The sequence below is a fragment of the Theropithecus gelada genome, chromosome 7b, assembly GCF_003255815.1.
Source record: "Theropithecus gelada isolate Dixy chromosome 7b, Tgel_1.0, whole genome shotgun sequence".
NCBI lineage: Eukaryota > Metazoa > Chordata > Mammalia > Primates > Cercopithecidae > Theropithecus > Theropithecus gelada.
This window is the reverse complement of record NC_037675.1, coordinates 105,793,536-105,804,308: the sequence shown is the minus strand read 5'-3', so window position 1 is coordinate 105,804,308 and position 10,773 is coordinate 105,793,536. Positions and strand designations below refer to the sequence as shown.

At 55.9% G+C, this 10,773-nt stretch overlaps 1 long non-coding RNA gene across 1 annotated transcript in view; it reads right to left on the bottom strand.

The window, feature by feature from the left end:
- LOC112629281 overlaps positions 1-10,006 on the bottom strand; it is a 57,107-nt gene extending 47,101 nt beyond the window's left edge. The window contains exon 1 of the long non-coding RNA XR_003120563.1: positions 9,770-10,006. This is a non-coding gene — a long non-coding RNA (uncharacterized LOC112629281). The remainder of the gene's footprint in view (positions 1-9,769) is intronic.
- Between the last annotated feature and the right edge of the window lie 767 nt (positions 10,007-10,773).

Genomic DNA, 10,773 nt, shown 5'->3' with positions numbered 1-10,773 from the left:
TTTTTTTTTTTTTTTTTTTTTTTTTTTTTTTGAGACGGAGTCTCGCTGTGCTCCCAGGCTGGAGTGCAGTGGCGTGATCTCGGCTCACTGCAAGCTCCGTCTCCCGGGTTCACGCCATTCTCCCGCCTCAGCCTCCCAAGTAGCTGAGACTACAGGCACCCGCCACCACGCCCGGCTAGTTTTTTTGTATTTTTAGTAGAGACGGGGTTTCACCATGTTAGCCAGGATAGTCTCGATCTCCTGACCTCGTGATCCACCCACCTCGGCCTCCCAAAGTGCTGGGATTACAGGCTTGAGCCACCGCGCCCGGCCGCTTCCACATTTTTGGATATCTTTACAGCAGCACCCCACTCTCAGTACCAATTTATTGTATTAGTCCATTCTCACACTGCTATAAAGAACTGCCCAAGACTGAGTAATTTATAAAAGAAAGAGGTTTAATTGACTCACAGTTCTGCAGGGCTGGGGAGCCCTCAGGAAACTTATAATTATGGCAAAAGGCACCTCTTCATAGGGCAGCAGAAGAGATAATGTGAGCCAAGAAAACGGGGGAAGCCCCTTATAAAATCATAACCCCTATGATTCAATTACTTCCCATGTGGGGATTATGGGAACTACAATTCAAGATGAGATTTGGGTGGGGACACAGCCAAACCATACCAGCAAGTCAGGGTCAGGATGGAACTAAAACCCAGCCCTGCCCAAGCCAAAACCTCTCATGGTTCATCAGATGATGCCCCAGAAGAGTTTTTCTCTAGCTGTGACCAGGTCAGGATGATGCTCTCTCCAGCCCCAGCCTGAGCTTGAACAAAGGCATCTTCTTTGTGTAGAAAGCAGCCAAATATGCCATCCTAAGCTACAGTCCCTCCTCCTGCTCCTGGGGAGCAGCAGCAGAGTAAGCTGCATACCACCTGCACAGGCACCCCCTCCCCATCAGCAGACCCCACATCAGTCACCACAGCTTTACAGCCTTGACCTTCAAGCTGTCCCCATGCTGCCTGCCTACCCAGCCTGGTGTCCTGGTAGTGGGAAGACGTACTGCTGGACTTCACAGACAAATGCCAGTACATGGATCCCAGGGGGTTGAGCCACTTGATCCATGGATCCCACGGATCTGTCATACTCAGCAGCCAGATTAGCAGCCTCCCTTGCATGCCAGACTTGGGGGATAAATAGACACAAGGATGGAATTAGCATCTTCAGACTCTCTGGGATGGGAACAAAACCACAATCTCTGCCAAGTTGATGATAATGAAGACGATGATGACAATGACAGGGATGATAACAACAATGATGACAATGACCATGATGATGATGATGGTGATGATCATGATGTGATGGTAATGATGTGATGGTGATAATGATGATGATGACAGTGACAGTGATTATAATGATGATAGTGATATGATAGCAATGGTGATGATGGTGATGATAATGATGGTGATGATGATGGTGGTGATGGTGATGATGATGTGATAGTAATGCTGATAACAGTGATGGTGATGGTGATGGCTATAATGATGGTGATGATAATGGTGACAAAGATGATGGTAATGATAGTGGTGATGATGCTGATGATGGTGTGTAATGGTAATGATGGTGGTGGTGACGATGATGATGCAATAGTGATGATGGTGATGGTGGTGATGGTGATGATGTTGACGATGGAGTGTAATGGTGATGGTGATGATGATGATGATAGTGATGGTGATGATGATAGAGGGGATGATGTTGATGATGGAGTGTAACAGTGATGATGGTGATGATGATGGTAGTGATGGTGATGATGTGATAGTGATGATGATGTTGGTAATGATGACGGTGGTGAGGGTGTTGTGACGGTGATAATGATGACTAGGGTGATGGTGATAATGACAATGATGATAGCCATCTTCTGTTAACCACCAACTACATGTTAGGTATTGCCCATGCATAGACTCATTTGATTCTCACAACCATTTAGAAAGGTGAATGGCATGTCCTCCCTCCATGGAGGAGCAAACCCAGACTCCTCAACTTTAAATGTTCACTAAAGTGGACACAGAGCTAGAGTCAAGTGTTAGGTTCAGGCCAGGCCCTACCACCAAGTGCTGGCGTGGGGCTGAACTGTATGAGCCCTTGTCATTGTTCTCTGAACTCTCTCAGCAAGTCTGTTATGGTTGTCATTTTACAGATGAGGAAAGTGGGTCCCAGAGGGGTAAGTGACTCAACAAAAGTCAAAGCTCCATCAGAGTGGCAGGTCTGAGGGGCAGCATCATGTTCCAGAGTGCTGGAACAGGCAGGCAGAGGCCTGGCCTCTTGGTAACTATCAGCCTCCATGCCTTCACCTCATCTGTCATTATAGCAGTAAGAGTCATCCTGACCATCTTAGAGGTGCCTGAGGAGATGCATGGAATGTCAGGCACCCACCAGGTGCTCAGTAAACCCCAGAGAGTCTAGCCAACCCCAGAACCAGGCTCCAGCTCCCAGTCCTGTGCTCCTGCCCTTTGCTGCCCTTGCCCATCTGGTCAGACCTCCAGGACCATCAGTGGACTCAGGTCGTGGCCTGGGAAGCTGCAGACCTGAGTGGGAAGAAACATGATGAGGGGGAGCTATAGGCTGAGCCTCCTCCAACATCCCCACCAGGACAGTCCTGTAAGCAGTGAAATGGTTAAGGCCTCCCAGCCCGGCAGAATTGGCTCATTATCATTTCTAATATGGATCAATACTCTTCAGGCATCTGACAAAGCCAGCGGCTCTCTGTTCTCTTCCTGCCCTCCAAATATAAGATCCCCTAAGCCACACTGGCCCAGGGCTCCGGCCCTAGCCCCCTCCTCAGGCCTCATCTCCATATTGGTCTTAATCAAGTCGTGGGGAAAGATGTAAGTCAATAAGTCGTCATTGATCATCCCCTCTTCCCTCCACCCCACTGACATTCTGTCAGCCCTTCCCCCACAGCCAGCCGGGCTAATGGGGGTCCTTGCCTCCCACGTAGGTGGCGGGAGGAGGGCAGTGCTCATGAAAGCTCTGATTGCTCTAAGGCCCAGGGCCTCCATCACAGCGAGGGGCTCCAGCACAACATATGCCTCCTGCCCGCCGGCTTTGTCTTCAACAATAAAACAGGGTTTCTCTCCCGCCTCAGCCCTGGGTCCAATTTATCAGGCCTGGCACTGATCATCTGCTTCCCTGTCACCAGCCGGACTTGGAGGATAAATAGAGGCAAGCAGATATAGAATTACCGTGATCAGATCTCTCTGGGTCAGGAAAAAAAAAAATACTTCACACTCCTTATGAAGCATTTCCACCATCACAGACATACAAAGGGGCTGGGAAGGCAAAAGGGCGGGACCCCAGCAACCAATGGGAGCTCGTCCTTCCCCTTGTAAGAGCCAGAGGAAGCTGCCACATGGAGCTCCCACGCCACGTTCCTTTGGGAAGTCACCTGCAGTGACTGAGCCTCAGTTTCCCATCAGGGACACCTACCTTGCAGGGCTGCAACAAGCACTCACGGAGAGAATAAAACCAAGGATCTGCCACTGAACCTAGCAGATAGTGGGTGCTCTGTGAATGGCAGTTAGCACAGCTGCCTTTAACGGTGCAACTGTCCACAGCCAGGTACGGCATTCGGCATGTGTCACGTCTACACCCCATGGAAATGTCAGTGACAGTTCACACCTTTGTTCTTCCTCAGCCAGCACACCTAGAGCTGCCATCTGCAGATGGTGGCCAGCTCAGGGTGGCACTGCAGGCCCGCCCTGCCCTTTTGAGGGTCTGCAGGGCTGCCATGGGAGTTCCAGGTAGATTGATGCCCGCCTGTGGCAGAGGTCCCCAGCGGCTCTGCACAACATCTCAACAAATGATCCTGGACAGGTGGCCTGGGCTGGAAGCCGATCAAACACCATAAATACTGCGCACCCAAGGCCGTGACTACATTACCGCGCGGTGAGTAAATAACAGGCCTGGAGTGGAAACACCTGGGAACAACCTCTAGACGAGTAATTTATGCCCCTGTAAAACCCGATTAGATCCCAGCTAAGTGACTTCGCGGATGGGCAGGCCGCTTTGGAGAGAGAGAGACTGAGTGAGCAGCCACCACAAGCACCTGGGGGGACCTTCATGGGGCCACTATCTCCCCTGTGAGGGGGTGGGCCTGGGGCCCAGGCGTCCCATCAGGCTCAGTGGGGTAGCATCTTGGGGACCCAGGCCACCCAGGGGTGGTGACCCCACTTTAGCATATGGTGGGAGGGACCCTGCAGATGCATCCTACCCAGGCAGGATGGACGCCCCGTCCGCAGCCCCTGGGGCACAGCAGGCCCAGCCTCTTGGTGCATTTCAGTCTAAATGTAGATGCAAGTCCAGTCAAGGCCTCAGCCAGGAGCCACCATGCACACCAAGGCTGGCATCACATGTGCCCCTCCTGGGTAGGGTCCCTGGCAGGTGAAGAGCGTGGGCCTGGGGCAGGGACGGCTCCTGACCCAGGATAAGGACCACAGTAGCCAGGTCAGGGTGGCGCCACAGGACTGCCCTGCCATGCCAGCCCTGCCAGGCTGACCGTAGTTAGCAGGGTCTGTCAGAGGTGGCCGGGGCAGCAGGAGGGTAGGACACAACCCAGGCCCTGAGGCAGGCACCATTCAAAAGCAACCAGCTACCAAGTCCTCCCTCAGAAGGGGCTTGTGTCACATCCCCTCGTGCTCCTGCTCCCTGCTGCTCCCCCTCCACAGCCCCCAACAGGGGCTCTACCCCTGGTGCTCATTTCCCCATGGCCCACACACCCCGAGTGCTGCCCCACGGCCACTGCTCCTGCCTTCTCACTGAGCCTCGCCTTGGGCCCACCCTGCTCCCTGCCTCTCTCTGGTCTGGCCACTTGCCAGGCAGTTGGGGCACCCTGGTGTGCAGATCTGGGGGCTGGGCACTGAAGTCAGCTCAGGCTCAGGAGCCAGGCAGAGCTGCGTTCAAATCCCAGCACTACCCATCGTAGCTGAGTGACTTGAGCAAGTAATGTTAACCCAGCCTCAGTTTACTCCTCTGTAAAGGAGACAATAGTGCCTCCCCTGACTCCCCTGATAGGGGTGGGGATCCCCAGTGAGAGAGAGAAGGTCAGTGCCTGTCACAGCCCAGGGGATGCCGAGAAAGTGCTCAGGGAGCCACCTGTGGCTGCTGGCCTGGTGGCAGTGGTGAGGGAGGGGTGGATGAGGCTCAGGGATCTGGACCCATGGGAACAGGGGCTGAAATGGGACCCAGGCTGCAGGCACCCCCTCCCACCACCTTGGGCAAGGCACTCCACCTCTCTGAGCTCCTGGGGGGCCCTGTCTACCCATCCTCACAGGGATAAAGGAAGGATCTGGTCACGTCACCCCTGCTCAAGTCCTCTGGTGGCTTCCTAGTATTTTTAGAGTCAAGTCCAAGGCCTTTCCACCTGGCATCCAGCTTCCTGCCCATTCACTCCACCCTCCTGCCACCACCAAAGTCTATGCTCCAATCACCTTGAACAAGTTATTCTTCCCAAGCAATTCTACTTCTCCATGCCTCCCGCTAGAGACACCTCAGTCTCCAGCTCTGCCTAGTGAATTCCTATTGATACCGCAAGACTCCGCCCAAATGGCCTAACCTCTATGAAACTGTCCATTGTTCTCAAAGCAGAGCTAAGTCACACCTTCCTCTGAGCCCGCACAGTAGCCTTGGCTTAGTCAGAAAGGAGATCAGTATAACTTATCCCTTTCCAGGAACTACTTCCTGTTCTCCACCCCACAGCTATTGCAAATCTGCTAGGTTAGTGCACTGTGACCCCACTGCCCTGGCCCCAGCTGAGTGATCCTAAGGAAGCCACCTGATTCAGGCTGGAACAATCGAAGCACTTTTCCAGGGTTATTGGAACTCAAACTAGGAAAGAAAAGTCAATTTCTCTCTGGTGGCCAGAGGTGTAAGGTGCAAAATTTGGGAGCCTCCAGCCACACATTTGCCACACGTGGAACAAACCAGTGAGAGAGCTGAGGCCTGACCTGGGAAGGAGACCTCTGGGCCTTGGCCCTGGTGGCCCCTGAATCCCAGCTGCCTCCCATCCTGGGGATCCAACCATCCTTAGATTCCACAGGATTCCCAGGTCTCATCCAGCAAATCCCTCAGCCCCAGCTACTGTGAGAGTTTCTGTCACTGTTAACCTGTGAGTCCCCATCCCTGGAGACAGTGATGGTCTCATCAGGCTGACGGCCCTACATGGGGCAATTCATTCAGCCCCTAATGAAAGCTCAGTTGCAGAGCCCCCACTGACATGGGTTCTTGCAAGGCCTAGAACCAATGAGATATTTCTATTTTTTAATTTTCTTTCTTAAAGAAGACCCCCCAAAGTTGCACAAGCATAAGACCCCTGGGATCCTTCTCTGGCCACTGCATCCTGCTAGTCTCCAGGGCAGGCCTCAGTCTATGAGTCTCTCTGGGCTGTGCCCAGAACACAGGAAATGCACAGGAAGTGAGGACACACCCCATTGAATCCCTGGAGCCCTGCATCTCATAACTAATTTAGTGCTTCCTGGCCTGGCCCCCTTAATAACACAGGCACAGGAGAGCGTGCAGAGGAGGGAGGACAAGGAGGCTTAGCTGCTGGCACCTGCAGGTCAGTTCTGTCTTTCTTCTAGCACAAGCCCGTTGCTAGCAAGGGGCCAGGCTAGCTCACTGTGGCAACTCTGTAACCTCAGGCCCCACAGGGGCCATCTCATCTGATCACTGTCCCAGTGGCCAGGGAGACCTTCTGGGTCTGCCCTGAGAGCCTGGGCCCATACAAATGACCCCTCCTGGTTCAGGAGCCACCACCACAAGGGCTATGAGGAACCAGGGACCCTCATCCCATCCCCAGCACCACTAGAACTAAACGTCAGGCTCATCAGAGTTCCTACCACTAAATCAAACACTAATCTGCTCCCCCTAATTTCTCTAAGACAATATTAGCCACTCAAAATGAAACGTAAATGTGAGTAAGAGCCCGGCTATCTTGGAAGTGGGAGCAGGCAGCCTGAGGAAGGGGATTTATTGTATGTTTGCTGAAGCAGGCCAGGCATGCATACCCACAAAAAGCTGGTAGCTCCAGCTTGGCCCGGGCTAGCCTCACACAGGCGTCCACTTAAAGGCACAGCAGCTTCCTCCCCAGGAAACAGTGTTGGGCACCGTTGGAGCTTGAGAAATAGGAAAGTGAACAGGGGTGCCCTGCCGCTGGTGAGAGTAATTCACACCAAAAGATTTCTCCAAGTGTCAGCAGACCTAATATATCAGTGAGAGTGTTGGAAGCAAGCTGTGTACCCGGAAGCACCCTGGTGGACATGCTACTTTGGTAAACAACTAGCAGGATCCTAGAGTCAGAGACAGAGGAGTAGCCCCACATGACCCACCAGTGACCATCAGTGACACATCTATGAGGTGTGTGGCATGTGGCTGTCATGTCTAACTTCCACCGTGGCCCAAGGCCACTGGGATTTAACCCAATTCCCAGGTAAGAAAACGGGTTCCAGATAATGAAAACCACTTGCCCAAGGTCCATGTCAATGAGATCTGAAGCAAGTCACACCTGCCTTCACTCCAAGCAGCCCCTGGGAGCCACATCCACCTTCACTCTGAGCAGTCCCTGGATCCCAGGAGGAAATGCAGCCAGCGTGATGGTGGGCATCCACCCACCATGGGTTGGCAACTCCCCACTCGGAGGCATCTTCTCTCCATCCCACCAAGGAAGCACCACTCTTAGCCCCACTCTTGACAGCAAGGAGACGTGCCTGAGGTCACATAGCAAGGTCAGGCCCTCCCTGACCCAAGCCTCGTGGCCTCTCCTCCACCCAGACTGAGCCCAGCCCTGGGGGTGCCGGTGCATGTTCCTGCAGCCCCCAACTGCCTGAGAGCCACACGTGCTCCGCACCCAGGTGTCCTCGAATGCTCCATGACCTCAGGCTGGGTCTGGGGAAGGTGGTTCTCATTCAGGGCCCCTAGAAGCCATGTGCAGTTCTCCACCGGCCAAAGCCCCGTCCAAGCCCCCCTACCCAACTCAGCCATCCCCACCGCCCCTCCCTGCCATCCTGCACAGGCGCCCACCAGGAAGGGGTGGCAGGACTCCTGGCCAGATGAGCCCGCTGGGACCTGCCCCCCCAGCCTGCCTGACCAGCACCCTCAGTCTCTAGGTACAGCCCACACCTGGCAGTGCAGGGCTGGGTCACTCCATGAGTGGGGCGGCTACAGCTTCTGCTGCCCACAGCCGGGCTCCCCACCCACTAGAGCAGCCCCTGGGCCCAGGCAGACTTGACCTCATCCTAGCTTAATGATGCCCGGCCTCGACCCAGAGCAAAGCCCCCACCTCCCTGAGCCCCCTCCCTTACCTGGGAGAAGGAAGGAGCCTACTCACCAGGGGCCATTGTGAGGGGAATGAGGGTCTGGCCCACGTGCTGTCTGCAAATGTTCACCAGGGCCTCCAAGAGGCCATTTGGCCCATCCCCAGAGGACTCATGACCTTCAGGGGCCGGGCCTCCCATAGCCACTTGGGCTACATGCCCGGGAGCCCAGCCCCCAGGAAGGAAGCTGTGGCCAATGGCTGCAGTGCCACTTGTCCTGACCACTGTCCCCCTCTGACCCCACCTGATCCCAGACCAGCCCTGGAACTGTGCAGTGGCCGATGCCTCCCAGCCCCTCCCTCCTCAGTCACCACCTCGTTCAGCGGCCAGGGACAGGCTTGGGGCCTGGAAACCTCTGGACCAAGCAGGGACCCACAGCTCCTTCTGCTCCAGGGGTCTGTACAGCCCTGTGGTCACTGCTGCTCTGTCCCCTGCCCGGAAAATGGGCTGAAGCCACATGGATGAGACCACCTGAAGCAGCAGATGGAGCCCAAGGTCCCTGCCCCTGGAGAGCCCTGGGTCCAGCCCCTGAGCAGAGGCTGAGTGCTGCGGCATGGATGGGGGGTCTGAGCCGGGGGCCTCCACTGTGAAGTGGGACTGGGAAGCCCACCTTGCCAGCAGGGAGGGCTCAGCTCAGACCACTGGCGCTGGCGGAGTCACCGAGTCTGTAGACTGGCTCTGAGGCGGCCAGCGGTCTAGGGGACCCCCATCCACACCCCTCTCTGGTTATCCCAGGGCCACCACAGACTACACGCCACCAGCCTGGCTCCTCCACAGCAGACATCCAGCTTCTGGCCGCAGACCCCACCCAGATCTGCCTTCCAGCACATTCTGCCCCCTCCCCAGGGCCCTGGACCAGATTACATCAAACCCCTTGAGCTTCCTGCCAAGGACAAGTGAGGGGCCAGGAGAGGGAAGCCCCATAAATCTCTCTGGAGACATTTGCCAAGATACCAGACACTAAAATCTCATTAGCAGGCTAAACTCTCGGGAAGGAAATGGAAAATAAGTACCCACAGATACAGGCCTGGAAACCGCAGGACCGCCGAGCAGGAGACGTGGATTAATCGAGATGATATGCACGGGACAAGCTGTTGCCACAGTTTTGCATGGTTTTTTTGTTGGTTTGTTTGTTTTGTTTTGTTGGGGTTCTTTTTGCTTTAACTACAGTTTAAGTATAGTGGGACCCTCAGCGTACCAGGTGGGTGAGGTTGAGGCCCTTTATTCACAAGAGAGGAGAGGAGGGAGGGCGAGGCCTGGCAGCGGAGGCACAGTGAGCGGGCAGGCAGCTGGACTGTCCCAGGAGGGCGTTCAGGAGCGCGGCTGCGCTGGGGCCCCGTCCATGCTGCTCAGAGCCCCGGCGCGTAACAGCTCCTTCCACTCAGGGAAAATCCATCCGTTTAATGGAAACGTTAACCTCAATTCACCTGATTTCCTCCCTGCACTGAGGTCTGAGAACTGAGAACAGGAAGAGGCTCCGAGGCTGGAGGACTCCCTGAGGCCTGGCATAGACGCGGGCCCACGGGTCTGGGGACCCTCAGCGAGGGCCGGGACAGTGACAGTGGGTGCCTTCATCAGAGAGAAGCAGCCCCGCGACGCCCCCACCCCTCTCGCCAGCTCAGCCAGCTCTGCACAGGCTGGACATGACAGACAGGAAGAGGAAAGCCCCTCCCCCAGCACTCAGTGGCTCAGGCTCCCTCCGGAGTCTCCGCAAACTACCAAGGAAAGGGGGTGGCCCAGGCAGCTACGCTGTGTCCAAGGTCACCTGGTGCCCCCGGCTGCAGTTCCAGGACACCCCAGCCAGGAGACTGTCAGAGAAAGGCGGAGGCAGCTGCGGTGGGGGTGGGGTCGGCAGGCTGCCTGCAGAGGCGGGAGGGCAGGGTCGGGGCAGGGCTTTGGGGAGAGTAGGGGTCTGGGAGTGGACCACGCCCTCACACCCTGCCCCCTCAGCCATCAGCAGAGTGACCCGGAGCAGGAACTCAGCCAACGGTGAAGGCCACAGCAGGGGCCCAGAGGGGCTTGTACCGGGCACGTGCGGTAGGGTGCACAGCCACCACCTGGCGTGGCAGAGGCCTTAGCAAGGAAGCTGAGGGAGTCTGTTGGGGGCCTCCAACGGCGGGGAGTTGGGGAGAAGACGCTGGCCTCCAAGTCCCTGACAGTTCCATCTATACCTCGGCAGGGAGGGGCAGAGTTGGTCCGAGACCAGGGTCAGGGCCCAACCCATTTTGGAGGGTCCAAGAGAAGCCAGCTGCCCCCAAGAGACCCGGCTTGTGGCTTTGGTCTCCTCTGCACCCTTCAGGGCAGCCCTGTGCCATGACCCCGCACTGACCCTGACACAGGAGGCTATACCCCAGGAGCTGGCACTTGGGGATGGGCCACAAAGCCGCAAGAGCCTCCCAGGCAAAGATGCAGAAGGCCGGGAGTGGAGTCC